This window comes from Anguilla anguilla, chromosome 2 (genome assembly GCF_013347855.1).
Source record: "Anguilla anguilla isolate fAngAng1 chromosome 2, fAngAng1.pri, whole genome shotgun sequence".
Taxonomy (NCBI): domain Eukaryota; kingdom Metazoa; phylum Chordata; class Actinopteri; order Anguilliformes; family Anguillidae; genus Anguilla; species Anguilla anguilla.
Genome location: NC_049202.1, coordinates 23,803,497 through 23,828,513, shown reverse-complemented (window position 1 = coordinate 23,828,513; position 25,017 = coordinate 23,803,497). Strand labels below are relative to the sequence as shown.

The 25,017-nt window shown below is 40.3% G+C and overlaps 1 pseudogene; it reads left to right on the top strand.

The window, feature by feature from the left end:
• Positions 1–9,115: 9,115 nt before the first annotated feature.
• LOC118217345 lies at positions 9,116–12,262 on the top strand (annotated as a pseudogene).
• Positions 12,263–25,017: the final 12,755 nt, after the last annotated feature.

Below are 25,017 nucleotides of genomic sequence, written 5' to 3'. Positions count from 1 at the left end.
GCCCCTTATGAAGGTTTAAGATGAAACATAGATATAATTTCAACATTACATAATACCACTAACCTATTTAAAGACACTCAATTTCTAAAATAACGTATATAACCGAAATATTTTGAGCAGTAATACTTACATAGCAATGATGAAATCTTATCTATGTTCAGTAGATGGAGACACAGACAGTAAATCAATGACAGTTCTATCCGCTTCTGTTTTGCTCCAGAAAACGATGTCAGATAGGTCTATCAGCAAACATATGGCTTAGCTATGCCCAGAAGTCCTCAATAATAATGGTATTTTCCAAGGAATTACGAAAAATTGTTGACAATGTTTTGTTAGGTGCAACGACTTTTAATGCTACCATATATAGAGCGAATGGTAAGAAAATGTTCGGTTACGCTAACCTATAAAACGCTATTCCAAAAGCAAAATTAGACATGTTATTCATCGTTAGAAAGCTTATACTCTCACCTACTGATTGAGCATCCGCCATTGTAGCAACCTCACAGAGTAAACAAACATAGGCTACTACCACACGGCTTTATTTATGGGCGGTGGCTTGACTGAAACAAAGTGACAATAGCCAACAAAATCAAACATGCTAATTAAACTGCAACCCCTTCACGCCTCCAAAACCCGGCTGTAAGAATCTCTAAAACAAGCCGACTTTGCTGACAAATTATAAGTATTTAGTGACCCTAAAAATGTTGTTTATTCTATTGAGTGACTTCTTCAACACTTTAGCTTTCGTAATATGAAAAAAAGGAAAACAGTAAAAAAAAATTAAACCTTTTTTGCCTCCTAGCGCGATTTCAAGATTTGCGACTTGCGGACCTTTTCTCCAGCACCCGTCACATATTATGGTGCAGTTGTCATGAAAATACCCTTTTGTTGAACCATTTTACTTGCAATCCATGTTATTACTACATATGACATAATACAGTAATATAATGAAAACATGTGCATGGTTTGTAAGGTTTTACGGAGTTTGTGAATATGGTAAATGGTAAATGGACTGCATTTATATAGCGCTTTTATCCAAAGCGCTTTACAATTGATGCCTCTCATTCACCAGAGCAGTTAGGGGTTAGGTGTCTTGCTCAAGGACACTTCGACATGCCCAGGGCGGGGTTTGAACCGGCAACCCTCCGACTGCCAGACAAGCGCTCTTACCTCCTGAGCTATGTCGCCCCCCCATATGATTATATATGAATATGATAAACAGATGGTTTAGAGTCCAGATCCAGAAAATAAATAAAAAGTGTGATGACAGAGGGGCCCACATAAGGGCACTGTGGTACTGTCAAGAGCAGTTGCCCCACCATTTTGCCAGAGGCCTGATGATCTTTTCACCCTTAATGGCCCCAACATACATACACCCACACCCCTAGACAAATAGACTAGTTCCCCTTATCATAGTTGTGTCCAGATGGCAACAATCCAGAGAGCCAACGGCTTGCTCACACAACCATAAACAACCAGTCCAGTTCCCCTTATCTCAGTCTTGTCCAGAGGGTAACAGTCCAGAGAGCCAAATGGCCTGCTCATCCAGAGGAAGTCCGAGTAACCTATTGTTTTATCACAAGGCTCTCGGGTCCTTTGAAGTACAGGATGAGTCCCAGCGTGCAGGCTCGTTCAAATGCCAGCCTTTTCTGGGTCCCAGTTTGACTCCCCTCTTACAGAACCACTGGCTTAAATACTCTTGTCGGTCTCTTAAATGCTAAAAACATGTTCCTTTCTAAATACCAGTCTTACAATGATGGTTAATTTTGTTAAATTCTGTGTGTGTGATTTCATTGTGTTTGTAGCCTATGTTATCCAGCATATAAACCTTAAGACTCTTAATTTGCTTCGTGAAACTGAAAATTTTGCAGTGTTTATCCCAAAATCGGGATTATAGTAGCTCTGTCACATCCGTGAAGCATGGCCCAGGTAGACATTTACGGAATGTACACGACTGACAAGCCGTCAAACACGTTGACAGATTGAATATTTGCCGATTAGGTTAGCTAGCTAGTCAAATGGCTTGGTAGCCGAAGTTGCGAACTACCAAATATAGCAAATAAGCGTTAGCTGATTACGCTTTCTGCCAACTAATTATTTGGTTAAGTAGGCTAAAGGAAATAGTAAAAATGACTTGGCTACCGAAAAAACTTCAGAGGAGGATTATTTTATGGTCGTCTAATGCAGCTGTTGGATTTGTTTCGTCTAATTTCTGACTTCGCACAGGTGGACCGTGGACGATGAGTCGGAGCCGCAATGTCAAGGCCAAGGGGCAACAACTCGCCTCTATGAGTGAAGCCTTTTACCCCAGTGGCTACTGCGTGAACTGCAAGGCCTGGTTGCAAAAAGAACTTGAAACCCCGCCCACCCAATGTTAAGTCAATGGGGAAAGCCTGAAGAGAGGCCAATGTTTTCAGAGGGAATATAAAGTCAATAAATTTTTTACACAAGAAATGATGAATTAACTAGTTAATTCATCCCTTGTAATGTCTCCCCTGGGTCTGATTTTTTAAAATAATTCCGCCAAAATTCCCAAATCTGGGTTAATTTCAGTGCGTGCAATGTGCTTGTCTTACTACCGTATGACCATAAGGATTTCCCCATCCTCGCAGGCAGGCAGAGTGCTTCAGCGGCAGGTGATGCTGTGTCGTTTTATTCCGATTAGCTAGCTACATACGATCTGACTATTTAAAAGTCCAAAGTCCAAAAATGTTGTGTGCTGCGTTCAACTGTACTAACCACTATTCTAAGGATTGTTCTCTCCAGTTCTTTCGGTTTGAGACATTTTCAGATAAACAAGGTTCTATGTCAAAACGCGATTTCTGACCATTTCGGGGTTTCAGTTGATTGTCATAAAGTCTCGTCTTTTGTAATTTGTATATGTTGTTGGTGAAATCAGATTTGTAAGCAGTTTTGAAGCTTCTTTAAGAAGACAAGCTAGGGGGATTTACTTAGTTAGGGGGAGTAAGCTTACTGTCTTGCTATCGATCTATCTGTCCATCTAGCTAACTTGCTAGCTAGTTATCTCGTGATATATCTGTCTAGCTATCTAGAGTTCTGTTATCTGTCTGTCTATATAACTAGCTAGGTAGTTAGCTAGTGATCTATTATATCAATTTTTCTATTTAAATATCTTAACACTAAATGTATCTTGCACAATTAACTTTTTAAAAATGTTATACAGTACGGTTCTGTGGTTGCAAGGCCACTCTTATTGTCCAGACGTGGGCGTGTCTAATTACCATGTAAGGTAGTCGAGGATTCCACTCTTTCGCTCCACTGTTGCGTTGGTTGCAACTGGCAATGTGGCTGCGCCCTAGTTTGGGCTTCATGCGCCAGTGAGCACTAACCATAGCAAATCAGTGGGTGACGTCGTGAAGCAGTTCGTCCATATTTTTATATGGTCTATGGTCAAAGCCAAAATGCACCACCTCCCACCCCAGTGACCATAGACTGTAGCCTGTATTGTAGCCTGTATATTATTCCTCCGCAGTAATCAGGAAATGACGCAAACTGTACCTCATTGGTCCACAACAAATGTCATAACAGTGCCCAAATGACACAATAAATCATGAAATCGACATATGGACAGCCACAAGACGAATAAAATACACATATTGTGACTATTTGTTCTTGTGAGAAAAAATTATTGACTTATTGTATTTTGCATTTTGACCGCATTTGTACCGTAGACTTACATTGAAACCGGATATGAAAACACCTATACTGGAGCCAACCACATAGTGAGCAACCAGGAAATTAGCTTCAAAAACTAAGTGTGGTTTTGCCCCTTGGTCCAAACGTTCCTTCAGATCCCGAACCTCATAGACATATATGTACGCCTATGCCGAACCTGTGAACTTTTTCACAATCACTTCCTTCTTTAGTGAGGCACCACCGAGGGTTAAAAAGGGTCTAAATTCTTTCCACTCAAATAAAATCAATGCGCTACAAAATCCAGCATTTTAAAGCAGTTAAAACAGCAACATTATTCTTTCGATTTTGAATTGTTGTTACGTCCCCTCCCCTTTTCAATGTCCAATTTCGCAGTAGATTGCAACGTTGGATCACGGTTCTAGTTACTTCATTTAGGGATGCCAACCATCCCACAAAATACGGATCCCTTATTTGGACAGTAGAATAGGCATTTTCATCCGTATCTTTGTGAACGATTCCGTTTGTAGTAACCGCTGATTTGAATACAATTCAATAGTTAGCTAGCTAGCTAGCCGGCATAACAAGCATGCTGCGAGATCATTCCTAAAACCCAGAATTTTAATATTGGCTAGGTGACAAGTGACGGCGAACCTATCATAAAGCTAACTGCAAACCCAGTTTCAGAGTGTCTTGGAAAAACGCAATGTCTACACTACTAGACCGCAACATTTTAAAAAAAGCAAGACAGAGCTAGGGAGATTAATTTAATTGAGTTATGGTTTCATGTTGTTTTCTTAAATAATGTAATGGCAAAAATGACCAAAATTGGTGCTAATTGTATGGTATAAAACAAGAAGGAACTATTTTTTCTTGATAGAATCGTTGATTTCATAGAAAAAACGAGGTTTTTGCTTAACAACGGTGCAAATAATAGAACTACCATTATTTTCCAATAACGGGACAGCCCGTCGTGGTTTATTCCTTACATACAGTGTTAAGAATATATGGTAGCAGGTGTACAGTAATGATAAACTGTAATGTAGACAGGTCGTGCACTAATGCATAATGAGAACTGATAAGGACAGGTAAGAACTGGATGTAAACAGCTACCTAACGTTAGCACCCACTGGCGCCAAACTTTGTTTTTCTTCATTCGTTTAAGAATTGTAACTTAATTATCAACTGCAGCCATTTCCTCTTCTCTTTCTTGTAAGGAAAGCGGTAGAATGACAATTGAATAGTTTTTTTGGACTCAGATCTATTCAAACAACAAGGGACACACCACTGCAGCACGTTGGAAAGAGCCTCAGCCAAAGCAGCAGAGGCTTGGACCTTGAACAGTATTATCGGAAGGTCGATACGTCACGGCTTAACAAGCGGTATCTTGGTGAACAACAGTACGCCTGCCATCCTAATATAAACCAACTGCATATTGTCCCTGTGTATAACAGTAATATATGACACTTCAGGGATGGCTTAACTACTCACCACTCCTGGGATATATTCTTAAATCAGTTTAGCTGAGCAGGTTTTTTCTCTTTCTTTGAGCAAGTTACAGTGTTTGTCGAATGGTGCAGTATTTTCAAACCTTTTCCTCTAGTTGATTCTTAGCATAGTTTAACTCTTCTGTTGTTGTTTTTATCTTTCCTTGGTATTTGCTGATTGCTGCCTTCACTGAAAAAAAAGAAGCATGTTTTTATAGGACTGGTGGTGAACCAGCTACTACTACTCTGATGGGGAAAATCGTTTTCTAGTGACACACAGGCTACAGCTCGCGCCGCCGTCGCGAGCATTCTGCTGCACGAACAGTATGCAAGAAGCTTGGATTAATATTTGCAAAACTCTAACAGTGAGGGTACTGTACATACAAAAAGCCATGAGTATCATGGATAAGCTACTAAAAGAGCCCATTCGTTCCAAAGGCTTCCTGTTAAATAGCACCTTAATAATACCTTCTGGCATAAATTCTCACCTGCTATGCTCATTAAAAATACCATCTGTTGTACTGAATACCAGAATACTGACGGGACTGTTTATACGCTATTAATAAATAAACGGTTACATTTTGATTGTTTTCTCTTTGTGAGTAGCCTAGGACTTTGTGAGATGGTGGGTGGACCTCGGACCCTGTAGGGGGGTCCAGGGGCATGCTCCCCGGAATAAAATTTTGTACATTTTAAAGTTAAATGCATCAATCCGGTGCACTTTGAGAGCAAAATTAAGAGGCTAGATCTATGTGCTCTAGTAAACAATTTAATCATAAACACATTGGTCAACACATAAACACAAAAGTCCATATTTCATGCGTGGGGCCTTTAATACAGATTTATGATGTATCTTATAGGTTTAGGACACGGTATTCATCAACTCTCATTGCCTTTTGTAGCTGATATTTGTACTGTACCTCTCCAAAAATGAATAAAACATTTTTTTTGTCTATTATACAGCATATGAAGGAGCCCTTATGAAGGTTTGAGATGAAACAGATTAAAAAATAATGCAAAAATGTTGTCACACAAAGCGGTACAGTACCTAAATGTGTAATAATTAACTCTTGTATGTATTTCTATACTCTGTACTCTCGTATGTTTTCTTGTATGGGGATGGGACAATATGAAAACAATTTTCAACCGTCCACCAGATTTTGGCAATGTTCCAACTCTCACGTCATCATTGTTGCTTGCTTCACAAAAACTATTACACTACTAACTAACGCTTACATTACAGTGTGAAATATCCACATTATATAATACCACTAACCTATTTAAAGACACTCAATTTAAAAAATAACGTATATAACCGAAATATTTTCAGCATATAACCGAAATATTCTTACATAGCAATGATGAAATCTTATCTATGTTCAGTAGATGGAGACAGAGACAGTAAAGCAATGATACTGTTCTATTCGCTTCTGTTTTGCTCCAGAAAATGATGTCAGCTAGGTCTATCAGCAAACATATAGCTTAGCTATGCACAGAAGTCCTCAATAATAATAGCATTTTCCAAGAAATTACGAAAAATCGTTGACCACGTTTCATTAGGTGCAGCCTCTTTTAATGCTACCACAGAGTGTGCGTAAGTGAATGCGATTATGAGAAAATATTTTGTTACGCTGACCTATAAAACGCTATTCCAAAAGCAAAAATAGACATGTTATACATTGTTAGAAAGCTTATACTCTCATCTTCTGAATAAATGAATTGTCAATCAAGCCAGACCATACTAAAAAGGGGGACAACGCCGTAATCAACACGTGTGGTATTACGCACAGATATTTTGGAAGGCACCCAGGCGTCACAAATGCGCGTATATTTCACAAACGGATTGTCCAATACAATATATGACCACTCAAAAGCGACATCTCTACGCGTAATGTACGGTTGGTAAGGTTGTATGTTTATTCAATATTTAGTCACAGATATTGACTGTAGAATGAACACGTATCTACGGGCGTTAGCTAACGATATTAACGCTGTGTTCACATCACAACATTGTAAAGCTTGCTATCATGTATCAGGCTATAACAAAACTAGTATTGCTTGTCTAATACCTGCAGGAGTATTTTGTAACAAATGCAGCAGTGAAGTCCCCTCCCACCTGCACAAAACGCACCCAGGCACGAAAGCCAACACCGTTCCTTTTCCTATTAGGAAAATTGTAATAATAATAGCATTTATGCTAATAATAGCACCGTTCCCCCGTCGAGCGCACTGGGTGACACCATTCCTAGTGACGAAACTGCGCCCAAGTTGCCCACCTATAAAAAAGCAATGCTACCCAATATTTCCTCAATTCTTTCAAGTCACTTGGCCCTGTGTTTTGTAATCTTACCATTTTACAATGTCATGCAAACTTTGTGTCAGATCAAAGTGTCAAATATTTCCAATTGCCTCATGGAACACATTGAAATTCATGTAGAAAACTGCTGGTGAGTAACTACAGGAAGCACATTTCTCCAGAAAACATATGTTTATACTTGCTTCTGAACTGAATTTGAGTAAATGTACAAGTTTTTGTATATTTGCTACGTACAATAAATACTGCATGTAAAATACATATTGTACATACATACATAGAGAGCTTCTTTATCCCCATGGGGACATTTCCCTCGCAGCATGTTACATTCACATTTACGAACAGACATTTATACCAAGAAACATACAATCATTCACGCAACAGAAAGGTTGGGCAGCGAAATACATACATACCAATACAAATTGGACATATAGATGCCTATTCAATCAATCTTGACTGTGAGAAAGCCATCCACATATGTGTGGCCTGTTCATGTACTGTATGCTTATACACACAGGGCCAAGTGACCTGAAAGAATTGAGAAAATATTGGGTAGAGTTGCTTTTCTTTACTCAATAGTTTTAATGGCAGGCCTGGATTTTGGCAGTCTGAATGAATGAGTTATAGACGGTGCATGTCTTGTATGTGTGAGTAACTTGGCATTTTTGTACGTTGAGAACGTGTTTTTCATGAGATTCAAGTTACGAGACTAATATCGAGGCTAATATGAGTGTGTACGCATTCTTCGTTCATTGAATTTACACATTCATCTAGGTTAAATCACATATTACCTGCATCAGAAATCCAGCCTGTAGCCTATAGGTGATGTCGTGGCGCAAACTTAAATAAAATAACTAGCCTATAATTCACTCCAAAATAGGCGATCACCCCCTATAGTAGCCTACAGTTCCTATAATCGGTGTAAACATTACGTCAGTCCAATGACCATAATGAATATTAATGAAGTATTACGTTTGGTTGAAGCAGCGCATTAAATGCGGTTCTGCGTTTCGTTGTTGGCTACGAGAACATGCAAAAACTTCCACAGCCGCTCAACACACGATCTTTAAATGAAGAATTATCTGAAAGTAGAATCCTCTGCATGAAAGTAGACTGCGGTCACTGGCTATAACCTATTGCTAGCTAAAGCGAAGACTGTGGGGAAAAGAGTATCTGAGTAAGAAATCAAAAGGGTAAAACGGAGCGCTTTGCCATCTCAGTGTTCTCTTGGAGGAGCATGCGGCGAGTCACCAACAGTTGCCGCTTGGTTGGGGTTAAAGCTGAAATTCACTACAGTGGCTTGCGTGTCAGTGAATGCTCAGAGCGCGTCTGAAATCTTGGACAGTCGTAATTCGGAGACCACTTGCGCGTTTGCTTAGTTTATTTGGCTTTTTTAGCTCATGTAAATTTAGTAGCTCGTTTACGATCTGTACGGGATCTCGGGTGTCTCAGTTGCTCAGGGCTGGTCGAGGTGATCTAAGAACCAGTTAATTGTTTGAAATCTCCTGAATGCATGTGGGGCACCCTGCTTTTAAACGGAGTCTCAATGGATCTGAAGTGGGACAAAGTGGATCTATCTGTGGAACTGAAATTCTAATCCCTTCCTGTCTTCAAATAAACCGCTGTACAACACTTTCAATTCCCACGGGCAGAAAACGCAATGATTATCACAGCTTTATACGTCATGTTGCCCGTGTTGGGTAAGTTGCTGATAACACGTCGCTCTGGATAAGAGCGTCTGCCAAATGCCTGTAATGTAATGTAATGTAATGTAATAACATAATTTCAGCCCTTTTTGAACTCAGAATGTCTTACTTAACATTGTAGTATAGCATAGTTCCGGATATAGCGGTCATACACTGTGAATGACAATATATAATGTTCAACTATTTATGCACAATTTTTTGACATAAACAGGTGGAAACAGTTTCTGGACACTCGCAAGTTTAAAGAGGCACTCTAAAAAAGTGTCCATCTGTCATTGAGGAGTCACTATAATATATTTTTTCTCATTTGTAATGTGTATGATGATGATGGTGATGATGATAACGATGATGGTGGTGATTATTATTGTTCTTGTCATTAGTAGTAGTGGTAGTAGTACACAGTAAAATGTTCAGGGTTTAATAAACTCTTACAGAGTGCATATAGTCCCTATTACACTCATATGTGCTCTGATTATTAACACTGGACATTCTACTGTGTAGTATCATTATTAGTAGCCTATTATTATTCCCACACAGATGTGCTACTGTCTGCCGAGGAGGGTGTGCTGGCTTGCATGGGTGACTGGACTGCGTGAAAGCGAGCGAACAGTGTCTGAAGGAGACGGGCTGTAGCACAAAGTATCGGACAATGAGAAAATATTGGGTAGAGTTGCTTTTCTTTACTCAATAGTTTTAATGGCAGGCCTGGATTTTGGCAGTCTGAATGAATGAGTTATAGACGGTGCATGTCTTGTATGTGTGAGTAACTTGGCATTTTTGTACGTTGAGAACGTGTTTTTCATGAGATTCAAGTTACGAGACTAATATCGAGGCTAATATGAGTGTGTACGCATTCTTCGTTCATTGAATTTACACATTCATCTAGGTTAAATCACATATTACCTGCATCAGAAATCCAGCCTGTAGCCTATAGGTGATGTCGTGGCGCAAACTTAAATAAAATAACTAGCCTATAATTCACTCCAAAATAGGCGATCACCCCCTATAGTAGCCTACAGTTCCTATAATCGGTGTAAACATTACGTCAGTCCAATGACCATAATGAATATTAATGAAGTATTACGTTTTGCAGCGCATTAAATGCGGTTCTGCGTTTCGTTGTTGGCTACGAGAACATGCAAAAACTTCCACAGCCGCTCAACACACGATCTTTAAATGAAGAATTATCTGAAAGTAGAATCCTCTGCATGAAAGTAGACTGCGGTCACTGGCTATAACCTATTGCTAGCTAAAGCGAAGACTGTGGGGAAAACAGGGTGCATGGGTGACTGGACTGCGTGAAAGCGAGCGAACAGTGTCTGAAGGAGACGGGCTGTCCTCTTTAGGGAAAGAGAGCAATTTCACCATGTTGGTGGGACCCGAAGCGGAGGACAAGTGCAGAAGCGCGATGGAAGCTATCAAGCAGAGTCCGCTCTATAACTGCAGATATAAACGGGGCATGAAGAAAGAAAAGAACTGCTTGCGCATTTACTGGAGTATATACCAGACGTTACTAGGTAGGCCTACGCGAACTCAACACATCCAGAGTAAATGCTGGCTTAAGTTTTTTCACGCCGCTACTATTTCCCTAACATAGCATAGCCTATGCCTCTCAAGAATCACTTTAACAGCAGTCATGTACATTTCAGCAACAAAAGACGTCCACGTCTGTGCGTAAAGTGCAGTTTGTCATCATCAATCTGCTTTGTCCGGCTACTGTTATAAGTCGTTCAGACCGGATTTCTTTACTTACAGCTGGGAGGCTGCTTTGGCAATTGGATTAGAATTCATGATTGAATGCGGGGGGGGGGGGGGGGGTCGGACCAAGGATAAAGCCGATAGCCTACATTTAAATTAAGACGTGTACCAATTTGGGCACTCACTAGCTATCACGGCAGTAAGCAGACCTCGGCAAACAAACGCCATCGGCGTCGCGCACAGTCCATGTTGTTAAACAATATGCCTAATTAGCTATAGCCTACTGACGGCCCAACTGTCTGATGCAATTACAGCTGCATACACAGAATAATTCTAAAATGCTCGAGCGCGCCACATTCTTTCAAAACGGAGAACACAGCCACGCAAACGTTTTAGATTTATGAAAATGTATTCCTTTGACATAATTTTTCAATTGGAAGGAATGTCTAGGTCAATCCTTGGTGTTTTCCAGTGGTTCCGAAAACTATTATTATTATTATTATTATTTGTAGTAATAGTAGTAGGTAAGTACGTATTACTGTTATTATTAGGATTAAAAAAAGAAAACCTGAAATTTGTTGAGGAAAATGTTAAAAAAAATTTCCCACCACCAAGGAAAGCTGACAGAGAGGTACACCTGTGGAACAGTGGAATTGACTACAAATGACACAAAAAATTAAGGGTTATGGATTAGCAAATACATTTTTTACATATCAATAACTAATCAATTCACAGTGTGTATCAAGATTTTGACCTATAAATGAAAATATGAAATAAAACTTAAATATCAATATTTAATTCAATACATATTTTTCAAGTCATTTTTTCATCACAAGTTAGACTTATTCATTATAGAAATTGGCCGTATTCATGTAGTGTATTGTTATACAAGTATCTGTTAGTTTTTTTTACAGATTTTAATGCCATTTTCAGGAAATGGCGTACTGGAGGATTCTCCCTATGAGCGAATGAACTCTGACATTTTCCGGTTAGCTCCTATAATTTCAGGTAAGACCCTGGGCCCTATATAGTCTATGTGAGTGAGTGTATGGGATTAGAGAAGAGGTGCATAAATGCTGTATCCAGATTTTTGTAATAAATTGTAGACACAAGCAACTTTCAGAAAGGCTTTCAGAAAGAGCGACCAGCCAGGGGCCCGCCCTGCAAAGGGAGAGCCATTTCTAAGCAACGGCTGTCTCATTGGCTTGTGGAAGCTATTGCTATGGCATATGACTCAAAGGGGATAACACCCCCCTCGGGCCTGAGGGCTCATTCTACGAGGGGCATTCTACGCGGGCCCAATTCCGTGGGGTCTCCTTGCAGGAGATTTGTTCAGCTGCAGGCTGAGCTTCTCCACATACCTGGACGCTTCTACCGCCTGGACGTCACCAGGAATCCGGTAGCCCACGCAGTTCTGGGGGTGAGCTCTGTGTGAAGCTCACGCATCTCCCCTCACCTGCTTTGTGTTTAGTACTTCCTTACATGGGATGTGCCAGACACACCCTCCCCTCAAGGGGGGAGGCTGCCCTTGCTGGCCTGACAGTTTCTCAGCTGTGAGCATAGGGCGGTGCCTCCTGTAGCATTGGATGCGCTATTGTCTGTCAGAGCCAGACTTGGTGCAATTGGATGCTTCTGAGGAGTCATGACCGGATGTCATTCCCATAGGTGGATCTCTCCACTCAATGTTTCAGAGAACCGGGGTTACGATAGTAACCTAAAGTTTTTGCTATGTGCTTTAGTTCATTGTAATGTGGAACATGAATTAATCTTTGCCCTAAATGCAGATCTCTTTCAGATTGAAACAGTTTCTCCTCAAGGATTTGCTGGGACTTGGCTCCACACAGCAAAATGTCTACTGTCAATTCATTTCTAACAGAGTGCATATAGGCCCAGTCTGTACCAGAGTGGGACCATACGTACTCTGTAAGAGTTGATTTAACATAACATAACATAACATAACATAACGTAAGACGAGAACAGGCCATTCAGCCCAACACTGCTTGTCTATTCCTACCGCTAAACTGTACTTAATGCTTAGTTTACCTTAAAGCTAGATAGTATCTAACACTGTATGAAGCCGGGAATTGAATACCCGCAGTGTTTCTGCCTCCACTATATGTCCAGACAAGCTATTCCACACAATAACCACTCTCTGTATGAAAAAATATTTCCTAATGTCTGTGTGAAATTTACCCTTCGCCAGTTTCCATTTATGCCCCCTCGTTCTGCTAACCGAACTCAACTTGAATAATTTCCTGTAGTTCCTATCAATCCCTTTAATAAATTTAAAAGCCTCAATCAAATCTCCCCTAAGTCTCCTTTTACTAAGCTTGAAAAGTCCAAGCATCCAAAGCTTTTCCTCATAACACTTATCTTTTATACCCAGAATCAATCTGGTTGTCCAGCTTTGGACCTGTTCCAGCGCCTGCACGCAGTACTCTAAGTGTGGTCTGACAAGGGTATTGTATAGGGTGAGTATGATCTCCTTAGATTTATACTCAATACTTCTGGCTATGTATCCCAGCATCCTGTTGGCTTTTTTTTTTTTTTTTACTGCTAAAGCACATTGACCAGACCCTGATAGGCTTTGATCAACTATTACTCCCAAGTCTTTTCCTACATGTGCACAATCTAATTTTGTACCACCCATAAAGTAATCCTGCTCTATGTTTTTATTCCCCACTTTACATTTAGTTATTAGGGGTCCAAGCAGCGAAGCTGGTGGAACCCTATTGTATTTGTTAGGATTATTATTAGGGGTCCAAGCAGCGAAGCTGGTGGAACCCTATTGTATCTGTTAGGATTATTATTATTATTAGGGGTCCAAGCAGCGAAGCTGGTGGAACCCCATTGTATTTGTTAGGATTATTAGGGGTCCAGCAGCGAAGCTGGTGGAACCCTATTGTATCTGTTAGGATTATTAGGGGTCCAAGCAGCGAAGCTGGTGGAACCCTATTGTATCTGTTAGGATTATTATTATTATTATTAGGGGTCCAAGCAGCGAAGCTGGTGGAACCCTATTGAATCTGTTAGGATTATTATTATTATTATTAGGGGTCCAAGCAGCGAAGCTGGTGGAACCCTATTGTATCTGTTAGGATTATTAGGGGTCCAAGCAGCGAAGCTGGTGGAACCCTATTGTATCTGTTAGGATTATTATTATTATTATTAGGGGTCCAAGCAGCGAAGCTGGTGGAACCCTATTGTATTTGTTAGGATTATTATTAGGGGTCCAAGCAGCGAAGCTGGTGGAACCCTATTGTATCTGTTAGGATTATTATTATTATTAGGGGTCCAAGCAGCGAAGCTGGTGGAACCCCATTGTATTTGTTAGGATTATTAGGGGTCCAAACAGCGAAGCTGGTGGAACCCTATTGTATTTGTTAGGATTATTAGGGGTCCAAGCAGCGAAGCTGGTGGAACCCTATTGTATCTGTTAGGATTATTAGGGGTCCAAGCAGCGAAGCTGGTGGAACCCTATTGTATCTGTTAGGATTATTATTATTATTAGGGGTCCAAGCAGCGAAGCTGGTGGAACCCTATTGCATCTGTTAGGATTATTATTATTATTATTAGGGGTCCAAGCAGCGAAGCTGGTGGAACCCTATTGTATCTGTTAGGATTATTAGGGGTCCAAGCAGCGAAGCTGGTGGAACCCTATTGTATCTGTTAGGATTATTATTATTATTATTAGGGGTCCAAGCAGCGAAGCTGGTGGAACCCTATTGTATTTGTTAGGATTATTATTGTTATTCTTATTATTTTTCTCTGCTAAAAGTGTCTGAGGCTCAGCAACCATAAGTCCTAGAGCAACCAAATGTGGCAGGTGGGTTCCTATGGCCCCCCACTACTCAGGCACTAAAATCGCCTATGTCGGCCAGATGGTGGCGCTATAACAAAGGGTCATGCGTACAAGGCCATAACTCCCACACCATAGGATAGATCAACCCAAAACTTCATGGACCTATGCATCTGAACGTGCTCTACAACTTCGCCATTGGCACCACCTATGTCCGCCATATTGTTTACCCATATTGTTTACCCGCCATTTTGAAATTTTCATTGGGGCGTGGAAGCTTTCTCCACTAAAATGTCTGAGGCTCAGCAACCATAAGTTGTAGACCAACCAAATTTGGTAGGTGGGCTTCTATGGCCCCCCACTACTCAGGCACTAAAAATCACCTATGTCGGCCAGATGGTGGCGCTATAACAAAGGGTCATACTTTAAAAGGTCATAACTCCCACACCGTAAGTCAGAGCAACACAAAACTTCATCGACCGATGCACCTATGTCCGCCATATTGTTTGTCCGCCATTTGGATTTTTTATTAGTTAGGGTGCGGAAGAGCTGGAGCTCCAAATCTAGGTGTTACGACATCTAGTAAACTTCTTTACGGCAAGCGACATCCATGGCGACACAAGTAATCCGACACCGTAGGGTCTAGTTTTTATCAGTGAGGCGAGGGTCTGAATGTCGGGGAAGCAATGGAAGACAGTGCCAGCCAGAGTGCATGCTAGGCTATTAAAGGTTTGTTAGTACCAGCTTTTTGAGAGGATGAATAATTACTTTTCTTTGGCATGGATCCATTTGAAGACAGTATCGGGTGAGTTCGTTCAGTCTTTGAATCCGTCATTATGCTGAGAGAAATCGTATTCTCAATTTAATCTCTACATTGACTGTAAGGTTAGGGTTGTAACTAGGTAGTTGTTTCGTAGGTGACTTAACTAGTCTTAACTATTGCTTGTATTTTTGCATAGACTGCATTGTTACTGTTCTTGTTTGTTAGTGTTAATCAGTTTAACCTACAGGGTCCAAGTTGAACTATGCGGTTGTTCCCTGCACTTGAAACGGTAGGCTACTGCCCTCTAGGGTTTTCGACACACTTGTTCCTGGTTATGGTTATACACTTTGTTGTATGTCGCTCTGGATAAGAGCGTCTGCCAAATGCCTGTAATGTAATGTGATATTCCGTAGCAACAAGATAAACCAGACATTAGCCCTAAAATATGCCAATACAGCAGTGAAAACGCTGCTCACTGAATAACGAAATAAACGAGACAACGTTTTTTTTTAATTATACCATGTCATTATACAGTCAATATCTGGGACTAATTAATAAATATAATACAATCTTACCATTGGTTTTACGCGTAGAGATGTCGCTTTTGCGAATGAGTGGTCATATATTGTCTTGGACAATCCGTTTGTGAAATATAGGCGCATATATGACGCCTGCGTCGGCTACCTTCAAAAATAGCTGTGCGTAATACCACACTTGTTGCTTACGGCGTTGTCGCCCTTTTTAGTGCAATTTGGCTTGACTAACAACTCATTTATTCCGTAGGTGAGAGTATAAGCTTTCTAACGATGTATTACATGTCTTATTTTGCTTTTGGAATAGCGTTTTATAGGTCAGCATAACCGAAAATTTTCTCATCTACCAATGTCTAAATAAGTAAAACGGTAGGCTGCTGTGCGCGCAGCACGCAGGTCGCAAGTTAATATTTCGTCTTTTGTTTTGTTTTTTCTCAATGTCGTATTTATTATTTGAAATGTGTATTTATGTGTTATTATTCTATCTGTCTCTGAGGCGCTCTGAAATGTGCATTCTCTGCTAAGCTGAGCAATGGATTGGAATATGTGCCTGACGTACTGTTGCACGGTATACCCAAACTTCAGCACTTTTTCGGTACTTAAATTAAATAAAAAGAAACGGTTCGCTATTAGAATTTTCCGACGTTCGGTAGTTTTGTGTCAAATGTAAACGCCAGGGAACTGTCTCCCACATTACTGATTGAGAGGATGAAAAGTGTAATTTGTCAGAATCTTCGCTAGATGGTAGTAGCAACTAAGGTTGCCAAGTGAGGTGACTTGCGCTTGTGCACTCAGCTCCTTGATACAGCGCAAGCTTTGACTCAGTTCACTTCAGTAGCAATAGGTGTTCGAATTTGGAAATATTTTATTATAGATAGATGCTGTATTGTTATTAAAATATGCTGTTTTTAAATCTATTTAAAGGTGAAAGACCTGTTTTAAAGATTATTTACTTTACAACTGTTTAATTTTTGAAATATATTTAACATATTTTTCTATTGTTCAGTGTTGTAACACTATAGGCCTATGCATATTCATATGTTGAAGAGGCTTCAACTTAAAGGTTGTTAATGAACCAGGTTGTTAATAAACCATGAATTCGAAAATGAGGTCAACCCTTGTGGACATTACATTTCTAATCTATTAAGGTAATTTCAGTATCGTTAGGTACCGAGTATCGAATTAGCATCGTTTAAGTTTCAAGTATCATTTCAGTATTGAGTATCGTAGTACTAAACCTGGTATCACTATCAAAGTCAAAATTTTGGTATCGTGACAACACTAGTGTGACGCCTTTTTTAGTTGTGGCGCAGAAACTCTGCAGCTGTGCATACACGCCGGGCCATCTAAGTGTTACGACATGCCATCTAAGTGTTATGACATAGTAAAGGCCTTTACGGGAAGCGGCCAGGACACATCTATGGCGACGCAACCAAGTCATCCGACAGCGTCTCTTAGCACAAAATTGGCCATAAGTCATCAATATTTTATACGATCATCATGATATTCAGTAGATATGTTGGGTGAAGGCATATGATCATGAGGACAAAGCCATTTTAAAATTGCTCCATAGGGGGCGCGATGGTGCCAATGCTTGGACCCCTCCCAACGCCACTTGCGGCTTTAATATTGAATTGCATTTGCCAGGTTTCTGCGCCAACTTCTGGATTCTGTTTAAATCTTCTTGGATTACTTTAGTAGATTCCAAACTGTTGGCTAAACCTCCCAGTTTTGTATCATCTGCAAATTTAACTAGTGTACTTTCAATGTCCGTGTCAAGGTCATTTATGTAAATGAGGAAGAGCAGTGGACCCAGCACCAATCCCTGTGGAACTCCACTTCCCACAATACCCTGCTCAGATAAGATCCCTCCTACTACTACTCTTTGTGTTCTATCCCATAACCAGTTCCGAACCCACTCTGAAATGCCTCCTGTAATTCCTACTGTCCTCATTTTGATAATGAGTTTGTCATATGGTACCTTATCAAGTGCTTTTTGGAAATCTAAGTATATAATATCATAAGCCCTGCTCCCATCCAGACACTGGCAGACGCTCTTATCCAGAGCGACGTACAACAAAGTATATAACCATAACCAGGAATAAGTGTGCCGAAAACCCTAGAGAGAAATATCCTTGAACACGTTTCGTTAGGTGCATCGTATTTGTCTGCTAACAGAGTGTGATTGCGTAAGTGAATGCTATGCTAAGAATATTTTCTGTTACGCTGACCTATAAAACGCTATTCCAGAAGCAGAATTAGACATGTTATACATCGTTAGAAAGCTTATACTCTCGCCTACCGAATAAATGAATTGTAAATCAAGTCAGACTGTACTAAAAAGGGCGACGACGCCGTAAACAACAGGTGTGGTGTTACGCACAGCTATTTTGGAAGATACCCAGGCGTCACAGATGCGCCTATATTTCCCAAACAGATTGTCCAAGACAATATATGACCACGCAGTCTCAAAAGGGACATCTCTACACGTAAAACCAACAGTAAGGTTTTATATTTATTCAATATTAAGTCCCAGATATTGACTGTAGAATGACATAGTATCATTTTAAAAACTTTTTCTCGTTTATTTCGTTATTCAGTGAGCAGCGTTTTCACTGCTGTATAGGCATATCTTAGGGCTATTGTCGGGTTTATCTTGTTGCTATGACGGAATACGATTTTTTAGAGGTGAAATAATATTTTTATGAATGCCAAGATAGACAATATTGACCATTATGTCAAGGGTGGGGGGTGTTTTTTAGATGAGACTGCAGGGAGGGGGTGTGTGTTAAATGAACGACCGGAGCGACAATGGTGGGCTGCAAAACTCCGTTTTCGGCATAGTTGTCATGTATCGTCTACTAATGAAACTGAAACAACGCGTTTCTGTTTTCATCTCACACTTTGGTTGCAGTAGCACCGAATGTTTGAGTTTAGTAATTTAGGCACGCGGGCGTGCCCACCACTAGGGTTGTGCGCTAAGAGGTTAATAGATGAGAAACGAAATGTCCACAAGGGTTGACCTCATTTTCGAATTCATGGTTTATTAACAACCTGGTTCATTAACAACCTTTAAGTTGAAGCCTCTTCAACATATTAATATGCAAAGGCCTATAGTGTTACAACACTGAACAATAGAAAAAGATGTTAAATATATTTCCCAAATTAAACAGTTGTAAGCTAAAATATCTTTAAAACAGGTCTTTCACCTTTAAATTGATTTTAATAACAATACAACATCTATCTATAATAAAATATTTCCAAATTGGAACACCTATTGCTACTGAAGTGAACTGAGTCAAACTTGCGCTGTATCAAGGAGCTGAGTGCACAAGCGCAAGTCACCTCACTTGGCAACCTTAGCTGCTACTGCCTTCTAGCGAAGATTCTGACAAATTACACTTTTCATCCTCTCAATCAGTAATGCGGGAGACAATTTTCCCTGGCTTTTACATTTGACTCAAAACTACCGAACGTCGGAATATTCTAATACCGAACCGTCTCTTTTTTTTTTTTTTTTTTTTTTAAGTGCCGAGAAAGTGCTGAAGTTTTGGTATACCGTGCAACACTACGTCAGACACATATTCCAATCCATTGCTCAGTTTAGCAGAGAATGGACGAGATATCAAGTCGCGACTACGAGCAGAGTAGCCTACCGTTTTATTTATTTAGACATTGGCAAAATTTTCGGTTACGCTGACCTATAAAACGCTATTCCAAAAGCAAAATCAGACATGTTATACATCGTTAGAAAGCTTATACTCTCACCTACGGAATGAAGTAACTGTCAGTCAAGCCAAAGTGCACTAAAAAGGGCGACAACGCCGTAAGTAACAGGTGTGGTATTACGCACAGCTATTATTGAAGATAGCCGACCCAGGCGTCACAGATGCGCATATAACGGATTGTCCAAGACAATATATGACCACTCATTCGCAAAAGGGACATCTCTACGCGTAAAACCAATGGTAAGATTGTATATGTATTCAATGGTTAGTCCCAGATATTGAATGCAGAATGACATGGCATAATTTAAAAAAACTTTGTCTCGTTTATGTCGTTATTCAGTGAGCAGCGTTTTCACTGCTGTATTGGCATATTTCAGGGCTAACGCCGGGTTTATCTTGTTGCTACGGAATATTACATTAGCCTACATTACAGGCATTTGGCAGACGCTCTTATCCAGAGCGACGTACAACAAAGTGTATAACCATAACCAGGAATAAGTGTGCCGAAAACCTAGAGAGAAATACCGCTCCAAGTGCAGGGAACACCCGTATGGTTCAACTTGGACCCTGTAGGTTAAACTGATTAACACTAACACAAACAAGAACAGCAACAACGCAGTCTATGAAAAAATTCAAGCAATAGTTAAGACGAGTTAAGACTAAGTCACCTACGAAACAACAACCTAGTTACAACCCTAAGCTTATAGTCAATTTAGAGATTAAAATGAGATTACGATTTCTCTCAGCATAATGACGGATTTAAAGACTAAACGAACTCACCCGATATTGTCTTCAAATGGACCGTATTATTTATTTAGACATTGGCAGACTACAGCATAAATTGCGTCTTTTGTTTATATTCAATATTAGTAATTGCAGCGAGAAACTGCAGCTGTGGGTCGTTATGTTATGGTAGCAACGGAACGAAGCGGACAATATATGTATTAGGCTACCGTCATTGTTTCATTAGACCAGCGTGTTTTCGCGCGTTTGCACAGAAACTCAGAACCTATCAATGAAATGGTTTAGCTATTTCTCAGCATAATGACAGATTTCAAAATTGAACGAACTCACCCGACACTGTCTTCCAATGCTTCCCGACGGTCAGACCGTCCCCTCACTGATAAAAACTAGACCCTACGGCAATAGTTAAGATGAGTTAAGTCACCTACGAAACAACTACCTAGTTACAACCCTAAGCTTACAGTCAATGTAGAGATTAAATTGAGAATACGATTTACAGCATAAATTGCGTCTTTTGTTTATATTCAATATTAGTAATTGCAGCGAGAAACTGCAGCTGTAGGTCGTTATGTTATGGTAGCAACGGAACGAAGCGGACTATATAAGTATTAGGCTACCGTCATTGTTTCATTATACCAGCGAGTTTTCGCGCGTTTGCACAGAAACTCAGAACCTATCAATAAAATGGTTTAGCTATTTCTCAGCATAATGACAGATTCAAAGACTAAACAAACTCACCCGATACTGTCTTCAATGGATGCAGGCTCAAGAAAAGTAATTATTCATCCTCTCAAAAAGCTTTTACTAACACACTCTTGGTAGCCTAGCATGCACTCTGGCTGGCACTGTCTTCCAGCGACGCTCAGACCCTCCCCTCACTGATGAAAACTAGACCCTACGGTGTCGGATTACTTGCGTCGCCATGGATGTCGCTTGCCGTAAAGAAGTTTACTAGATGTCGTAACGCTTAGATTTGGAGCTCCAGCTTTTCCGCACCCCAACTAACAAAGAGGTCCAAATGGCGGGCAAACCATATGGCGGACATAGGTGGTCCCAAAAGCAAAGTTGTAGAGCACATTCAGATGCATCGGTCGATGAAGTTTTGTGTTGATCTGACTTACGGTGTGGGAGTTATGACCTTTTGAACATGACCCTTTTGTTTAGCGCCACCATCTGGCCGACATAGGTGATTTTTAGTGCCTGAGTAGTGGGGGCCCATAGGAACCGACCCACCAAATTTGGTTGGTGTACAACTTATGGTTGCTGAGCCTCAGACGTTTTAGCGGAGAAAGCTGCCACACCCCAACTGAAAAGTCTAAATGGCGGGCAAACAATATGGCGGACATAGGTGGTGCCAATGGCAAAGTTGTAGAGCACGTTCAGATGCATAGGTCAATGAGGTTTTGTGTTGATCTAACGTATGGTGTGGGAGTTATGGCCTTTTACGCATGACCCTTTGTTATAGCGCCACCATCTGGCCGACATAGGTGATTTTTAGTGCCTGAGGAGTGGTGGGCCATAGGAACCCACCTGCCAAATTTGGTTGCTCTACGACTTATGGTTGCTGAGCCTCAGACACTTTTAGCGGAGAAAAATAATAAGAATAATCCTAACAAAAACAATAGGGTTCCACCAGCTTCGCTGCTTGGACCCCTAATAATAATCCTAACAGATACAATAGGGTTCCACCAGCTTCGCTGCTTGGACCCCTAATAATAATCCTAACAAAAACATTAGGGTTCCACCAGCTTCGCTGCTTGGACCCCTAATAATAATAATAATCCTAACAGATACAATAGGGTTCCACCAGCTTTGCTGCTTGGACCCCTAATAATCCTAACAGACACAATAGGGTTCCACCAGCTTCGCTGCTTGGACCCCTAATAACGGGGATAGAAGACTACACAATAAACGCGGAATAAAATGAGGAAATTAAAAAAAATCAGGGATAAAATTTTAGAAATGAAATGAGAAATAGGCTATCATTAAAGCCAAATAATGAATAAAGTGAAGCCTCAGTAGTTATACTGACCAATCAAGAAAGTGTACCTTGCATTCAAAATGTATATCAGTGCATTCATCCGATTTCCTGGCCATGCAAGTGTGAACACTATTAAGCAAGGTTTCTATGCAGGTACAGATCATTTGCAAGAGGGTTTCACAATGGCAATATTTACATAATCACTAACAAATACAAAATAACAAATAGCATTTACAAATGTCCTGTGACGTTAAACACTAACTTGCATATACCTAGTTGAAAACATACTACAATTTCAATAAAGAGTTATGTTGACAATATATTTTTGTATTTAACATTAAAGTGCAGTCAGCTCCTTTTGTAGTCGCTGTCACATGCACTGAAAAATAATATAATTTAATGTTTCAGTGTGGTGACATTGCAAAAAGCCAGTGAATGACAGTCTTCTTAAGTAGACACAGTTGAGGTTATAAGTTCACATACGCCTAAGCTAAAGACATTCAAACTCAATGTTTCTCAACTCCACACATTACATGTTACCATACATTTCCAGTGTTAAGTCAATTAGGGTATCTACATTATTTCTATTTCTTTCAAAATAATAGCTAAGAGACAGATTTATATCAGCTTTTATGTACTATTGCAGATTTTCAGTGGGTCAAAATTTGACACACTTTGTTCGTACTTGATGGCATTGCCTTCTAATTGCTTAACATGAATCAAACGCTTGAGGTAGCCTTCCACAAGCTTCTCACAACACTTCGCTGGAATTTTTGCCCATTCCTCCTGACAGAACTGGTGTAACTCAGTCAGGTTTGTGGGCCTCCTTGCTCGGACATGCTTTTTCAGTTCAGTCCACAAATATTCTATAGGATTCAGATCAAGGCTTCGTGATGGCCACTCCAATCCTTTCACTTTGTTGTCTTTAAGCCATTTTGTTACAACTTTGTAGGTATGCTTAGGTTCATTGTCCTGCTGGAAGACCCAGTTGCGACCAAGTATTAACTTTCTAGCTGATGTCTTGAGTGTTGCTTCAGTATTTGTAGATAATCCTCCTTTCAGATGATGCCATCTATTTTCAGAAGTGCACCGTTCCCTTTTCCAGCTAAACACCCCCACAACATGATGCTGCCACCCCCATGCTTCACAGTTGGAACGGTGTACTTCGGATTAAAAGCCTCACCCTTTTTTCTTCCATATATAGAGCTGATCATGACCAGAGAACAGTCCTCCAGAATGCTAGGTCCTGGTGTTCACCTGCAAACTTCATTTTGGCTTGGAGTAGGGCTTCTTCCTTGCGCGACAGCCTTCAGGCGATGGAGATGTAGGATTCTCTTAATGATGGATGTAGATACTTTGGTTCCTGATGCCTCCAACTCCTTCATCAGTTCCTTTGTTGTTGTCTTGGGGTTCAGTTGAACCTTTCAGACCAAAGTTTGTTCAGCCCTGGGAGGTAATTTGAGCCTCCTTCCTAAACGATGCAGTGTGTGTTCCCAAGATTTTTATATTTGCATGCTATTGTTTGTACAGATGCTCATGGTACCTTCAGTTGTTTGGAAATTGCTCCTGAGAAAGAACCGGACTTGTGGAGGTCCACAATTATTTTTCTGAGGTCTTGGCCAGTTGCTTGGATTTTCCCATGGTATCAAGGCAAAAAGGCAGTGGCTCTAAAGGTGGGCTCTTAAATACAGCCACATGTGCCAATTAACTCCCAATTAACTCCTAATTATGACAATTGGTCAATCAGAAGCTTCTAAAAAGTCATTGTTTAAAGAGACAGTCAACTTGGTGTATTTAAAATGTTGACATTTTGAGTGAATTAAAGCTGAAATAAATCTGTCTCTAATCGATTGTTTTGAAATGACCACTGCTGTGAACAAAGTAGATGCTCTAATTGACTTACCAAAAGAAATGTATGATAACATGAAATGTGCGGAGTTGTGAAAAACTGAGCTCGAATATCGTTAGCCTAGTTGTATGTAAAGTTTGGCCTCAACTGTAGGCCTATTTAATGTATCTGCAATTATCTGCCAGTCTTCCTCTCTGGTTTTGGCCGCTCTGGCTATGTTTGATTTGCTAGTTAGGATTGTTTTCTCTTGATGAATCTTTAGAGCAGAAAAAATATGCCCCCTCAATCCATGATTTCGACATCTACAACCCCAAAACAAAATAAAAAAAACAACATAGGTTACCTTATGAGAAATATTGCACCATTTTTATGTGATCCCACAAAGGGCAACACCACCTCCCTTTGTGTCTACATAAGGAGCATGATCCTGTTTTGGTGAGTGAATCCTCTCTCCTTCATAGCAGAGTGGGTGAGTGCAGTTATCCGAGATGATTCAAACCTAGAATAACTCACCAAATCGTACTTCACGTTTGTGAAACAGAGAAAGCCCAAATTTAATTAATTCCATAATTTGATAAGACAAGCATCAAATTATCCTGAATCATTTTGGCAACATATGTGGAACAGGACCCTTGGCTACCGAAACAGACCACTGAGTTACTACTACAACCACTGATACACACCACATGGCTACCGCTACACCCATGGTGTCACTACTACACACCACAGGGCTACTGCTACACACCACTGAGTCACTGCTA